The 11,303-nt window shown below is 37.5% G+C and overlaps 1 non-coding gene across 1 annotated transcript; it reads left to right on the top strand.

The window, feature by feature from the left end:
* Positions 1-516: 516 nt before the first annotated feature.
* LOC129667485 (U6 spliceosomal RNA) lies at positions 517-622 on the top strand. Its single transcript, XR_008718741.1, has one exon. It is a non-coding gene; the product is annotated as a U6 spliceosomal RNA (small nuclear RNA).
* The last annotated feature ends 10,681 nt before the right edge of the window (positions 623-11,303 follow it).

Below are 11,303 nucleotides of genomic sequence, written 5' to 3'. Positions count from 1 at the left end.
CTTTAAAAAATATTAATAATTAAAAGCAAAAAGAATTTCAAAGCAATATTGGTGAAAATAAAGCTAACTTTCTATATCTTTCTATACTGGTGTATAGAGATGTTTTGTAAGTCCTAGAATAAATATTTCAATTAAATACTAACGTGTAAACCATATTATTTCTATACATCCCAACAAAATCCACCTTCATATTCCATTATCAAAACTTTTTGATTTCCTCATGTCATTTATTTTACTTTGAGTGTCTCAGGAACTCTATGTTTGTCTAAATAATAATTAGATTTTTATTTCTTTAATTCATTATTTTAAGAATTATACAAATAGGTTAAATGTATTTGAAGTATGAAGGGTAGTTGTTGGATCCCTGAATTTTATTGTATGTTAATAATAGCAGTTAATAGCAGAGGAAACTATTAACTATTAACACAACTCTTAACATAAGTTGTTACGGAAATATGAGATAAAGAAAACCTGCTAATATTTTTTGTTATTTAATTTATTCGAATTACAAACCGAGTGCTCACTTAGGCAGCACATATATAAAAATTGGAATGAAACAGAGAATACTACCATGTCCCTGACCAAGGATGAGACACAGATTCATGAAGTATTCCATATTTTCAGGTCCTCTAGTTTGGGAAGTGGGGACAACATTGGACATGGACTCACATGACAGCTTTTTGTTCACGTTACTCTGGTGGTATTGCCTTGCCAGGCCGCAGGGGAAGATGGAACTTGATGAGCTGGGCTGGATGGGAAAGGAAGCTCCCCTTTCCTTGGATTGAAAAGGAAGGGAGAAGGGAAATGAAGGAGGGGGAATCAGGGAGGGTGGGGATTTGAGGGGAGGGAGGATGAAGCTAAAACAAAGATGTTAAGTGAATTTAAAATTTAAAAAAATTAAATAAAATATAAAAAAGAATTACAAACTGAGAGAAAAAGTATTGTTTAGACATAGTGTGAGATGAAGTTGTTAATGATCTTTTAAAATAAAATTTGAGTATATTGTACCCTAATATAGTATTTACATAATTTCCAAAACTTCAACAACTTTCAACTTTCCCCTGTGACCCACTTCACTGTTTCTAGTATACATGAATTCTTTAATATAAGTACACACACATACGTGCACACAGGCTGCACACATATGTATTTAGTGGTATTAGTATGCACCAATTGAGGTAGATAATATATCAGAACCCTTGTCTCAATAGAAGACAGATATCCTTTCTTAATTGACTGCAGCTCTTTCATCCAAGAATAGAGTCTTGTGAAATTACTCCATCTGCATTGGAAAGTCCACTGGTGTGCTCACTATGCAGCTCTTGCTTAATCAACAGTATGATAGAGTTTCCATGGGTGTTGTGTTCCTGTCATATATGGAAAACACTATATTGAAGCTTGCATTCCATTCTCTGGATCTTAAAATCTTTACTTCCCCCTACTTCAATGAGACTTTGCGTGGCCATTATTGTTGTAGGGGTCTCAATCTACTGAAAAAGAGAAAGTTCTTGGGTGAGGAATAAGGACTATGTACATGTCTTGATATGAGGTTATGTATTTAAGATGTATTAAAAGCAGTATTGCTTTTTAAAAACATGGTCTATAAGCCATCTAACCACAGGTAGTTGACTAGATTTACAGTACCAGACATCCATACTGCTTACTCTACTCATGTCTACAAGAGTCAGATTTTCTGTAAGAAAACTGCCTGTTTTTAATTTCTGGAGAACTTATTTGAACGTGTCTGTAATCATTATGACAAATATGTATTTTTAATATAGAAGGTGAGATATTTTTCTCCTACCATTTTGCCTAAGCCCTAGCCCACATAAACTGTGCCTTAAAGAAAAAATCCAGCATAGTAATTTTAATTACAAGAAAAACCTTTTTCTTACCTAACTTACAATGAATAAATTTTATCACTTACAGAAAACTTCTGTCCTAAATAAAGTAATATGCAGATTTTTCTCTGGACTACCTGTCCTTGGTGTCACCACTTCATTATTTTATTTCTGATTGTCTGATCTTTATGACATCTTAGAGCATTTCAGAAAATAAAAAGTGGAATATATGCATATAATATAAACATATATAAAATATAAAAGGGACAATTTTGTTTGTGTTTGTTGAACAAACCTATAATAATAATAATAGTAATAATAATAATAATAATAGTTATAAGGGGGGGTGGGATCTGGAGGGGAGGAGGGAGGGGCTTATGGGGGGAATACAAAATGAATAAAGTGTAATTAATAAAAGTTAAATAAAAAATTTAAAAAAAGATGGCTGTTCACCCCCTGGTATTGCTGTCACCACAGTAAAAAAACTTATTTTTACAGAGCCTTCTAAGTCCATAGAAATAAAAGAAGTGTGAAGAAAATATTGATGTGGCAAATTGCCCTTTATTTAAAAATGCTTCTAATATGAATATGGGTTTATAATCTGTCAAATAAAGATGGCACGCTGAGATAAAAATAAAACATCAGAACAAAAATGTTCTTTTCTCTCCTGTGAATAAATTTTCATGTCAGTCAAGTATCTGTCAGTGCATCTGCAGGGTGAGTGGCATGTCTTAAGTAAGAAAAAGAAGAGGAAGCACAACTAACAAGAGTAACTAAAAGGAGAGTGGGGAATTTGACAGCCTTGATGAGCGAGGAGTCTTCTACCCACAGAATGTATTCACGTGGAATGATGCCTCCAAGCAAATAAAAATCTAGTGACAAACGACCAATATGATGGAGGAAAGAGTAAACAGACAGGCAGATGCTGATGTTTGAGTAGCTGTGATGAGCAGAGAGGAATAGGAGGCAGAAATACATCCTTTCTTGCTCAGTTGGGCTTCATTTACATTTAATTAATAGTCACTGATACCATTTTCATATTTCAAACCATATTTGAAAGTCATTGTGGAGCATGCTACAAGGACTGCCTGGAAGTATCTTCAAACAGGGATATACTGAATAACATGTTGATTTTTTTTTTCTCACAGTTTTAGACATCAGTATCCAAGTGGGTACCCTAGTAAGGGGAACAGGGACTATTTCTAACATGAACTCAATGGCTGGCTCTTTAACCTCTCATCCCACCCCATCTCCACACTGAGGGAGGAGCAGCCCTGCTAGACCACAGAGGAGGAAATTTCAGCCAGTCTGAAGATACTTGATAAACTAGGGTCAGATGAAAGGGGAGGAGGTCCTCCCCTATCAGTGGACTTGGAAAGGGGTAGGGAGAAGATGAGGGAGGCAGAGAGGGTGGAATTGGGAGGGAATGAGGGAACGGGATACAGCTGGGATACAAAGTCAATAAACTGTAACTAATATTAAAAAATAAAAAAATTAATTAAAAAAAAGCCCAGGAGTTTGGTGCTAGCATTTCGTTTGTATCTAGTAAGCGTTACTTTTTCTGTTTAAACTCATGGACGACAAAAGAGCACTAATGCAGAGAGAGAGGGGAGATGGGTAAATAGGAGAAGTGAAGGAGGAGACAAGAGAGAAAGGGAGAGAGGAGAGGAGAGTGACATGGATAGAATGTAGAAGGGTGAAGAAGGAGGAAGAGAGAAAGTAAAGAGAGGATAAAGAGAAAAGATAAAATTTGTAAGGAGCTCTTTCCTTCAAGTAACACATTCTATAATAGGGAACATCGGCTCATTGGTGAAGACCAAAGACCATGCATGGAGAGACCTGTACACCTAGCTCAGATGTGGCCCATGACCAGCTCAGTCTGCATGCGAGTTTCCTGGTTAGGGGAGCTGGGGCTGTCTCTGACATAAACTCAGTGGACACCACTTTGAGTGCCTCCTACTAGTTGGGTGGCTCAAGTAAGCCAAGGAGGAGGATCCAGATAATCCTGGTGAGACCTGATAGGCTAGGGTGATATGATAGGGGAGAAGGGCCTCCCCTATGAGTGAACTAGGGGAGGGAAATAGCCTAGAAGGAGATGGGAATGGGAGGAGATGGGGAAGGGGGCTACAGTCGGGATACCTGGTGGATAAACTGTGATGATTAATAATAATAATGAAAAGAAAATTTAAAAATAAGAAGGGACCCTCAGTTGAGGAATGGATACAGAAATTGTGGTACTTTTACACAATGGAAGACTACTTAGCAATTAAAAACGAGGAAATCATGAAATTAGCAAGCAAATGGTGGGACCTAGAAACAATCATCCTGAGTGAGGTATCCCAAAAGCAGAAAGACACACATGGTATATACTCATGTATGTAGACCTATAAGATAGGATAAATATACTGAAATCTATCCATCTAAAGAAGATAAACAAGCAAGAGGACGCAGATTACAATGATCAATCCGCACTTAGAAAGACAAATGGGATGGACATTGCATGTAGGAGCAAACAAGTAACAAGACAGGAGCCTACCACAGAGGGCCTCTGAAAGACTCTGCCTAGCAGTGTATCAAAGCAGATATTAAGACTCATAATCAAACCTCTGGCAGAATGCAGGGAATCAAAAAAAAAAGAGAGGTGGAGTTAATATGACCTGGAGAGGACAGGAGTTCCTCAAAGACAAAATATATCTGGGCACAGGAGTCTTTTACGAGACTGTTTCTCCAAACAAGGACCATGTGTGGATGCAACCTATAGCCTCTGTTCAGATGTAGCCCTTGGTAGCTCAGTATCCAAGTGGGTACCCTAATAAGAGGAACAGGGACTGTTTCTGACATGAACTCGATGGCAGGCTCTTTGTCCTTCCCCCAGGGAGAAGCAGCCATGCAGGGCCACAGAGGAGGACTTTGTAGCTAGTCCTGAAGATACCTGATAAACCAGAATCAGATGTAAGGGTAGGAGGTTCTCCCTTATCAGTGGACTTGGAAAGGAGCAGGGAGGAGATGAGGGTGGGAGGGTGGCATTGGGAGGGAAAGAGGGAGTGGGATACAGCAGGGATATAAAGTTTACAAACTGTAACTAATATTAAAAAAATAAAAATTAAAAAAAAAGAAAAGACCCTAAGGCCTGAACCAAATCTCAGTATTTCACTTCTCATTCATTGCACACTGTACCACATTTCTACAGCACATTTGAAGGGAACAGGGAAATGATACTGTATATTTATAGTCCCTATCAAGAAAATTGTCCATTTCTTTTAGGTTTTCAAATTTTCTGGCATATAAGCTTTTGTAGTATAACCTAATGATTGTTTGAATTTCCTCAGTGTCTGTAGTTATGTCACCCTTTTCAGCTCTGATTTTGTTGATTTGGATAGATTCTCTCTGCTTTTTAATTAGTTTGGCTAAGGGTTTGTTTATCTTGTTGATTTTCTCAAAGAACCAGCTTTTTGTTTCATTGATTCTTTGAATAGTTTTATTTGTTTCTAGTTGATTGATTTCAGCCCTGAGTTTGATTATTTCCAGCCGACTGCTCCTCTTGGGTGTATCTGCTTCTTTTTTTTCTAGGGTTTTCAGTTGGGCCATTAAGTTGTTTGTATGTGATGTTACAATTTCTTCTTGCAGGCACTTAGTGCTATAAATTTTTCCCTGAGCACTGCTTTCAATGTGTCCCATAAATTTGGGTATGTTGTGCCTTCATTTTCATTGAATTCTAGGAAGTCTTTAATTTCTTTCTTTATTTCTTCCTTAACCCAGCTGTCATTGAGTAACAAGTTATTCAGTTTCCATGTGCGTGTAGGCTGTTTGTTATTTCTATTGTTGTTGATGTCCAGCTTAAGTCCATGGTGGTCCGATAGAATACAAGGGATTATTTCAAACTTTTTGTATCTGTCGAGGCTTGCTTTATGACCAACTATATGGTCTATTTTGGAGAAGGTTCCATACAGTGCAGAAAAGAAGGTATACTCTTTTGAGTTTGGATGAAAAGAACTGTAGACGTCTATTAGGTCCATTTGATTTAGGGTCTCTGTAAGTGTTTTTATTTCCCTATTTGTTTTCTGTCTAGTTGATCTGTCCCTTGGTGAGAGTGGAGTGTTGAAGTCTCCCACTATTAGGGTTTTAGGATCAATGTGTGATTTAAGCTTTAATATTGTTTCATTTACAAATGTAGGTACTCTTGTATTTGGGGCATAGATATTCAAAATTGTGATGTCCTCTTGGTGGATTTTTCCTTTGATGAGAATATAGTGGCCATCCTTATCTTTTTTGATTAACTTGGGTTGAAAGTCTATTTTATTAGATATTAGGATGGCTACTCCTGCTTGTTTTCTGGAACCATTTGCTTGAAAGACATTTTTCCAGCCCTTTACTCTGAGGTAGTGTTTATCTTTGTTGCATAGGTGTGTTTCTTGGATGCAACAGAATGATGGATCCTGTTTCCACAACCATTCTGTTAGTCCGTGTCTTTTAATTGGGGACTGGAGTCCGTTGATGTTGATAGAAACTAGTGACCAACAATTGTTACTTACTTTAGATGTGGGGTTGGTGGTGTCACTGAGTTTCATTCCTTGTATTTTTTTGTTTTTTTGTTGTGTAGTTATTTATTTCCTCTGTTTCCTTCGATGTAGTTGTTTTCTTTGGTTTGGAGTTTCCCTTCTAGTAACTTCTGTAGAGCTGGGTTACTATGTAGATATTGTTTAAATTTGGTTTTGTCTTGGAATATTTTGGATTCTCCGTGTACGTTGATTGAAAGTTTTGCTGGGTATAGTAGTCTGGGTTGGAATCTGTGGTCCCTTATGGACTGTATGATTTCTGTCCAGGCCCTTCTGGCTTTCATAGGGGAAGTGATCGGGACAAGCAGGCTTGCGGCACCAGCCATGAGACCCAAAGCCTGAGTTAGCCGGGTTCTCTTCCGGGTTCTGGCTGGGCAGCCGAGAGTAGACCTGATCAATTCCCATGCCGTGGGAGCCTCCCCGCACCTGGGCAACACGATAGCTGTTGTTTTAGGGCCCAGAGTTCAGTCTCCTGGTCGCTGCACAGTGTGTTGTCCTGCTTCTCAGACATGGTGTTCTCCCGGCGCCACCATCTTGGCCGTCCCCCAGAAATTATTTTCAAAAGACAGAGTAAACAGCACAAAATTAAAATACAGATGTGCTAAAACTAAAGATACTATTTTTTAATTATTAAAATTTATTTATTTTTAATTAATTATAGTTTATATACTTTGTATCCTAATTGTAGCCCACTCCCTCACCCCTCCTAATTTCATTATCTCTCCTTCATCTCCTCCCATGCTGCTCCCCAAGTCCACTGAAAGGGGAGGTCCTCTTCCCCTTCCTTCTGACCCTAATCTATAAGGTCTTATCAGGATTGGCTGCATTGTCTTCCTCTGTGGCCTGTTAAGGCTGCCTTTCCACCTCAGGAGTTGGTGATCAAAGAGCCAGCTACTGAGTTCATGTCAGAGACAGTCCCTGTTCCCCTTACTAGGGTACCCACTTGGATACTGAGCTGCCGTGGGCTACATCTGTGCAGGGGTTCTGGTTTATCTCCATGCATGGTCCTTCTCTGGAGTATCAGTCTCAGAAAAGACTCCTTTGCCCAGTTCCTTTGTTTTTGCTGCTCTCCTTGTGGAGCTCCTCTCCACCCCACTTACTTCATCTCCCCTTCTTTCACAAGACTTTCTGCACTCTGCCCAAAGTTTGTCTTTGAGTCTTAGTTTCTGCTTTGATACCCTGCTGAGAAAATCCTTCACTGGCTCCCTGTGGGAGGCTCCTGTCCTGTTTCCTGTTTTGTTCTTCTTCTGATGTTCTTCCTGTTTGCTTTTCTGAGTGAGGATTGATCATTTTACCCAGGGTCCTCCTCCTTGCTTAATTTCTTTAGCTGTACAGATTTTAGTGTGTTTATCCTATATTATATGTCTAATATCTACTTATAAGTGAGTATACACCAGGTGTGTCTTTCTGCTTCTGGGATACATCACTCAAGATGAAATTTTCTAGTTTCTATCATTTGCCTGCAAATTTCATGATTTCCTTATTTTTAATTGCTGAGTAGTATTCCATTGTGTAAATGTACCATAATTTCTGTATCCATTCCTCCATTGAGGGATATCTGGGTTGTTTCCAGATTCTGGCTATTACAAAAAACAAACAAACAAACAAACAAACAAATAAACAAAAAACTGCTATGAACACTGTTGAGAAAATGTCCTTGTTGTACACATGAACATAATTTTGGTATATACCTAGGAGTGGTATAGCTGGATCTTGACATAGCCCTATTTCTAATTGTCTGAGAAACGCTAGATTGATTTTTCAAAGTGTTGTACAGTTTACATTCCAACCAGCAATGGAGGAGGGTTCCCCTTTCTCCACACCCTTTCCAGCATGTATTGTCACTTGAGTTTTTGATCTTAGCCATTCTGATGGGTGTAAGGTAAAATCCCAGGGTTGTTTTCATTTGCATTTCCCTGATAGCTAAGGATTTTGAACATTTCTTTAAGTGATTTTCTGCCATTCAATATTCCTTTATTGAGAATTCTGTTTAGTTCTGTACCCCATTTTTAAATTGGTTTAACTTGATTTCTTGCTGTTTAACTTCTTGAATTCTATATTCTGGATATTAGCCCTTTGTGGGATGTAGGGTTGGTGAAGATCCTTTCCCAATTTGGAGGCTGTCGTTCTGTTCTGATGACAGTGTCCTTTGCTTTACAGAAGCTTTTCAGTTTCATGAGCTCCTATTTATTGATTGTTGACCTTAGAGTCTGTGCTCTTGGTGTTCTGTTTAGGAAGTTGTGTCTTATGCCAATGAATTCAAGGGTCTTCCCCACTTTTTTTCTAACTGATTTAGTGTGTCTGGTTTTAAATTGAGGTATTTGATCCACTTTGACTTTAGTTTTGTGCAGGGTAATAAATATGAATCTATTTGTATTATTCTACATATAGACATCCAGTTAGACTAGCGTCACTTGTTGAAGATGCTATCTTTTCTACATTGTATGGTTTTGGCTTCTTTGTCAAAAGTCAAGTATCATTAGGTGTGTAATTTTATATCTAGATCTTCAATTAGATTCCATTGATCCACCATTCTGTTTCTATACCAGTACCTTGTGTTGCTCTGTAATACATCTTGAGATCAGGGATAGAGATATCTCCGGACAGTCTGTTGTTGTACAGATTGTTTTTGCAATTCGGGGTCTTTTGTTTTTCCATATGAAGTTGAGAATTGTTCTTTCAAGTTCTGCAAAGAATTGTGTTGGTATTTTGATGGGAGTTGCATTTAATCTATAGATTGCTTTTAGCAGGGTGGCCATTTTTTATGTTAATCTTACCAATCCATGAATATGGTAGATCTTCCTGATTTCTGTATCTTCTTCAATTTCTTTCTTAAGAGACTTGAAGGCTTTTTGTTGTTGTTTTTTTTGTTTTTTTTTGTTGTTGTTTCTTGTTTGTTTGTTTTCAAACAGGTCTTTCACTTGCTTTGTTAAAGTTACACCAAGGTACTTTATGTTATTAGTGGCTATAGTGAAGGGTATAGTTTCCCTAATTTCTTTCTCAGCCCTTTTGTCTTTTCTATACAGGAGGACTACTGATTTTTTTGAGTTAATTTTGTATCTCACCATGTTGCTGAAGGTGTTTATCAGCTGAAGGAGTTCTCTGGTCGAATTTTTGGAGTCACTCAGGTATACTATCATATCATCTGCAAGTAGTGATACTTTGACTTCTTCCTTTCTGATTTTTGTCCCCTTGATCTCCTTTAGTTGTCTTATTGTTATAGATAGGACTTCAATTACTATGTTGAAGCGATATGGAGAGAGTGGCAGCCTTGCCTTGTCCCTGATTTCAGTGGGATTGATTTAAGTTTCTGTTTAGTTTGATGTTGGCTATAGGTTTGCTATAGACTGTCTTTATTCTGTTTAGGTATGTGCCTTGTATCCCTGATCTCTCCAAGGGTTTAAACATAAATGGGTGTTGGATTTTATCAAATGTTTTTTTGGCATCTAAGAAGATTACCATGAGATTTTCCTCCTTCAGTTTGTTAATATGGTGGATTACACTGATGGATTTTCTGTATATTGAACCATCCCTGCATTCCTGGGATGAAGCTTTCTTGGTCATGATAAATGATATCTTCTTTGTGTTCTTGGATTTTGTTTGTAAGTATTTTATTGAGTATTTTTGCATCAGAGTTCACAGGAGAGATAGGTCAGAAGTTCTCTTTTTGGGGCGGTCTTTGTGTGTTTTTAGTATCAAGGTGATTTTGGCTTCATAGAATTAGTTTGGTAATATTCCTTCTATTATAGTTTTGTGGAATAGTTTAAAGAGAGTTGCAGTTAGCTCTTCTTTGGAGGTCTGGTAAAATTCTGCACTGAAACCATCCAGTCCTGGTAAGTAAGACATTTGATGACCACTTCTATTTCCTTTGGGGATATAGGATTATTTAATCTATTTACCTGATCTTGATATAATTTTGGTAAATGGAATCTATCAAGAAAATTGTCCATTTCATTTAGATTTTCAAGTTTTTTTGTCATGTAGGCTTTTGTAGTAAGACCTAATAATTGTTTGGATTTCCTCAGTGATGGTTGTCATGCCCCCCTTTTCATTTCTGATTTTGCTTATTTGGACAGTTTCTCTCTGCCTTTTAGTTAGTTTGCCTAAGGGTTTGTCTATCATGTTGATTTTCTCAAAGAACCAGCTCTTGGTTTCATTGATTCTTTGAATTGTTTTCTTTGATGCCAATTCACTGATTACAGCTCTCAGTTTGATTATTTCCAATTGTCTACTCTTCTTGTGTGTGTCTGCTTTTCTTTTTCTTTCCTAGTGCTTTTATGTGTCCCAGAAAGTTGCTTGTATGACATATCTCCAACTTCTTTCTGGAGGCACTTATTTCTATGAACATTCCTCTTAGCACTGTTTTCATTGTGTCCCATAAATTTGGTAATTTGTGACTTAATTTTCATTGAATTTTAGAAGGCTCTAATATCTTTTTTTTTTTTTTTCATTTCTTCCCTGACCACGCTGTCATGGAGTAGAGAGTTGTTTAGTTTCCATGTGCATGCAGACTTTTTGATATTTCTGTTTTTGAGGTCTAGTTTTAGGCCAGGGCAGTCTGATATGATACAATGGATTATTTTTATTTTCTTGTACCTATTGACACTTGCTTTGTGACCAACTATATGGTCATCTTTTGAGAAGGTTTCCTGAGATGTTGTAAAGAAGGTATACTCTTTTGTGTTTGGGTGAAAAGTTCTGTAGACATTTATTAAGTCCATTTGATTTAGGACCACTGAAGTGTTATTACTTACCTGTTTAGCTTCTCTCTAGATTATCTGTTCCTTGATGAGAGTGGAGTGTTGAAATCTCTCACTATTAAGGTGTTGGGATCAATGTGTGAGTTAAGATTTAAAAATATTTAATTTACAAATGCAGGTGCTCTTGTGTTTGGAGCATAGATGAG

The sequence above is a fragment of the Psammomys obesus genome, unplaced genomic scaffold, assembly GCF_907164565.1.
Source record: "Psammomys obesus unplaced genomic scaffold, mPsaObe1.curated_primary_1811, whole genome shotgun sequence".
Classification (NCBI taxonomy): domain Eukaryota; kingdom Metazoa; phylum Chordata; class Mammalia; order Rodentia; family Muridae; genus Psammomys; species Psammomys obesus.
Note: the sequence above shows the minus strand (reverse complement) of the source record. Positions and strands in the feature narration are given on the sequence as shown.